The sequence below is a fragment of the Propithecus coquereli genome, unplaced genomic scaffold, assembly GCF_000956105.1.
Source record: "Propithecus coquereli isolate 6110/MARCELLA unplaced genomic scaffold, Pcoq_1.0 Scaffold42, whole genome shotgun sequence".
Taxonomy (NCBI): domain Eukaryota; kingdom Metazoa; phylum Chordata; class Mammalia; order Primates; family Indriidae; genus Propithecus; species Propithecus coquereli.
Window position 1 is genome coordinate 3,100,284 of NW_012149952.1, and position 4,489 is coordinate 3,104,772.

The window sequence follows — 4,489 nt, forward strand, 5'->3', positions numbered from 1 at the left end:
GTGTGAATCAAGAACCTGTTAGCATTTCATCTGTTTGAATTTTCTGTTATACCTTAGCACAGAGGTGAGGAACCTTTTCGTGTTGGAAGGCCTCATTCATTTAGCTGTAATCAAATGAGGCCACATTCAAGAAACTTCAATTAGATATAGTTAAAATGTACATTATTTTGCAAAAATCTAACACTATGTTCTTAATAATTTCAAAAAATGAAGATTATTTGTTAATCTTAAAGTTAACTAACCTTTTAATGACTTTGTTGTGTCTGCTTTGTGTTGGAAAGCATTTGAATATTCCGTTGCAGCCTGGAGGTCCGCAGTTTCAGTTGATCCTCTAGATGGGTATCAGTCATTTGTGACCTTAAGGACGTCTTGATTACGGTTAGGTAGGAGAACGTAGATTCGCTGTAATAAGTGATCGAAAAGCAAGAAAGCATTTTTGGGCATGTTGCCGAAGGCATGGGTATTTCTACTGCATTTTTCCACATTTCAGTTGGATCTGTCTTAGCATCAAACTTTAAAATGTCACCTGCTGAGAGCTCAATCAGTTCCATCTGTAGTTCTTTAGGTGCCTTGGTGACATCAACCAGGTGAGGCTGAAATGCTGACTTGAATGTGATGTCATGATTGTCAAAGTCAGTGAACCTTTCATTGTGTTCTTCAATTACTAGGTCTGTAACAGCTGCGTATTCTTCAAATGATTCACATATGTCATCCTGCTCGTAATTGACCTTGGCTAACTGGGGAAAAATGTCGATCCAAAATTTCCTTTTGAAAAAATGTTTTGGAAAAAGATAGCTTCTTTCGAAATGCTTGGATTTTTCACCACCTAATATCATATGTAGACTTAGTTTTACCTTGCAAAGAAATATTCAAGTTGTTTTGATTTGATATATCACACAGAAATGCTGCATTCCTATAGAAATCTTTCAATAATTCATATTGCTGATTCTGTTCCTTATAAAATTTAACTATCTGTTCTTGCAGAGATAAAGTTTTGGCAAATACCTGTCCCTGCAATAGCCAACGCACTTTAGAATGATACTGAAAATCCACGCTGAATACCTCCCTCATCGTTGAACTTTAGCATGTTGCAGAACTGACAGTTACATTTGCATGAATATAGTTAAAAATACTTTTAACTTGTTGCAAAGTGTCACTTAAAATAGTAGCTTTTGCTACTATTTTACAAAACAAATCTCTACAAAAACAGAGATTTTGCTGATGAAAGATACCATGAAAAGAAATGAGAGCATCTGGATCTGTTAATGCATTTTTTTATCTGTGTAATAAGCCCTTCATGTTTTCCTGTCATGGAAGGTGCACGGTCTGTACATACACTCAACTAAATTTACCAAATGCAGTCCAACTTCATGACATTTTTCGTGAAAACTGTTGAAGATATCTATTCCCTGTGTGCCATTCGCAGGAGTGCCAAAGCAAGTAACTCTTCGTAGCAAAGAAAATCTTCTGCTATGACCCAAATGAAGTATAAAACATACACCGAGTCAGTAGTATCAGTTGATCCATCCAAAGCAATTGAGTAATATCTGTTTTCCTTTTGAAGTATTGCATGAAGTTGTTCTGTTAAGTTGAAGGTTATTTCATGCTGCTGATTAGTTATGGTTCTCCTTGAAAGAGGCCGTTGTTTGTACTTTGAAACCTTACGGGGGTCTAAGCATCCTACAGCTTCGACAGTGCATTCTTTCACAATTTCTGCATCACTGAGTGGCTTCCCTTTTCCCCCCAAGTATATAAGCTGTTTTATAAGTTGCTTCAGTGGCATTACTGCCTTTGCTTTCGCTGCTTTTCGTCTTTTAATTTCTGCAGTACAACCTTTCATGCCTCTCCCTCTAATTTAAAATATTTGTGGTCCTTATGAGTGTTGTCATGCTGATGAGCATTGAATTTCTTTAATGTCGATATTGCAGTATCACAAAGCAAGCAAATCATCTTATCTGTAGCAGAAACAAGATAATATTGCAATTCCCAACCTCATTAAAAAATCTGTTTTCTTCCTTCAGCCATCTCTTGGTCTTCTTTGGCCTGGTGGGCTGTTCAGCAGACAGAATAAAAAATACTGTCGAGCTGCGCAGCTGTTCACAGATTCCACTTCAAACAGAAACGCAGTGCACCGTTGTCAAAAGCCGATAACACACGGGTGCACTTGAACCCCCATAAACCCTTGCCAGCCAGCCTCGTGCGGTAGTATAGTAGTGTGCTGTAAACCCTACGATAAATACATTGTTATTATTTCTTGAATAGTCAATAGTCTTTTAAAGAAATTTATGTGTGTATACACACTCTAATATGTATAGGCAAATATCTAATGTTTTTCAGATGTCTTTTATATTTCCTATGTATTTATCCTTCCTATTATTTCTCGTTTTTTCTTCCAAACGTGGGCTTCTGTCTGGTATCACGTCTCCTATCTGAGTACGTTCAGCATTTCTTGCAGTACACGTCTGCTGTAGATTCATTCTCTCAGCTTCTGTCTGCCTGGAATGTTTTTAGTTTTCGGTGCTTTAAATGTGTTTTTTTCCATTGTCTTTGGCCTCCCTTGTTTCTGGTGAGAACTGAGCCATCATTCATATCTTTGTTCCTGTAATATAGCCTGTCTTTTTTCCTTCCTACTTTTAAGATTTTGTCTTTGATTTTCTAGTAGTTTGGCTATGATTTGCCTTGATGTGCTTTTTAATGACTTTATCCTGTATTCACTGAGCTTTTTAGAACTACAGGTTAATATCTTTCATCAGCATAAAAACAAAACAAAAAAATCTTCCATCAGTTTTGGAAAGGTCTTAGCCATTATCTCTTCTGTATTTTTCCCCATTTCTTCTGTCCGCTCCTTCTAGAAATCTAATAACATTCTTTTTAGAACATTTGATACTTTTCCACAGATGTTAACGATCTGGGTTTTTAAAATTTTTTTTCGCTATTTTTCTCTGTGTATATCAGTTTGGATAACTTCAGCTGTCTTCATGCTCCCTGATTCTTTCCAAATGAATTCTTTGTTTCTGACGTTGTCCTTTTTATTTGCAGCATTTCCGTTTAGTTGGGATTTTTTTGTAGTTTCTCTGTCTCTATCCCATACGTTTGTGCGTGCTGTCCACCTTTCCACCGGGCCCTTTAACGCATTGGCCTTGTTTTTTTTAAGTTTTGCCCTTGTTATTTCCTTGTTTTGTTTTTTTTTTGGTTGGGTTTTTGTTTTCGTTTTTCCGTTTTTTCTTCTTTTTTCTTTTTTTTTCGGCCTTTTTTTTTAAAGGACCGGGGTTTGGGTTAATTGAACTTTTTCCTTGGAAATTGTTGCGGTTTCTTTCGTTCGGGTTCGGGGGGGGGGGGCCGCGTCAGCCTCATCTGCAGCTTAGGGGCAGCTTTTGGTGGCGTTCGTTCACCACTGGCTTCAGATGTTTTCAGAGCGGAATCGGGACTTTCCCTTCAGCAGGGTTTGGGATTTTAGCCCTGGTAAAATTCCAAGGATGTCTTTATGATTTAAAGTCCCCAGCTTTTGGGACTGTGGGCGCTCTCTCTGCTGCCTGACTTTGGGCTCCTGGGCGACCTCTGCTCTCCTGTCTGACCCCCACTTCCAGGCCTCAGGGGGTCTCTCTCCACCTTGCTTCTTCCGGCCCAGTCTTCTGTGGGGGCTGCATGCGAGGGTTGGCAGGTGGGGCAGAGGCATTCTGCGCTGGGGCTTCCTGAGGTTCTCTGTCCCGCCTGCCCTGGCACGGCCATGAACTTCACCAGCCTCCCCTCACGCTCAGCCTTGGGGGATCTGCCCTCCCGCCTCACCGCCAGGTGAAAGCAGCTGGGGGCTTCTTCCCCCGAGAAAGGGCTCACTGCTGTCTGCCATTTGACTAATGCAGGATCCTTTGCATTCTTGGCTCTGAGATGACTTTCTTTTCATTGGATTTGGTTGCTTATTTAGCCTGTTGTAGTCTTAGGGTGAGAGCAACAGTCTTTCATAACTTTCTACATTCTAACCAGAAGTGGACGCCTCCTACCACTTTTTTTTTTTTTTTTAAACCCTTTTTTCCCTCAATTTCTTTTGGAAATTGTCAAACCTACAGAAAAATTAAAAGAACAATACAGTTAACATCCCCACACTCTTCACCTAGATTCACCAATTGTTAGCATTTTGACACTTCCTGTCTACTTACACAAGTGTGGGTGTGTCTGCTTTTGTTCTTTTTTTCCCTGAACGAACCATTGAGGATAGGTTGTAACCGTCATAACCTGGATCTCCTACAAACAAGACATTCTCCTACAGGGCTACAGTTGAATCGTCCCCCTTAGAAATTTACCACCGGCATGACAGTAGTGACTAATGCACACAGTCCATAGGCTGTCCATAAAATCTGGAGACATTGGCAAATGTACATGACATTGTCAAGGTCATCTTCAATCTGTGAAAAATAATACTGTCTGCATTTCCAGAGTGATATGTGAATTTCCATCACAACATCGTTTCTAGCTGATTTTTTTTTTTTTTTTT

At 39.6% G+C, this 4,489-nt stretch overlaps 1 protein-coding gene across 1 annotated transcript in view; it reads left to right on the plus strand.

The window, feature by feature from the left end:
- The window catches only part of PPP5C (protein phosphatase 5, catalytic subunit), a 33,100-nt gene that overhangs the window by 21,902 nt on the left and 6,709 nt on the right, over positions 1–4,489 (plus strand). The gene's annotated exons all lie outside the window — the stretch shown is intronic.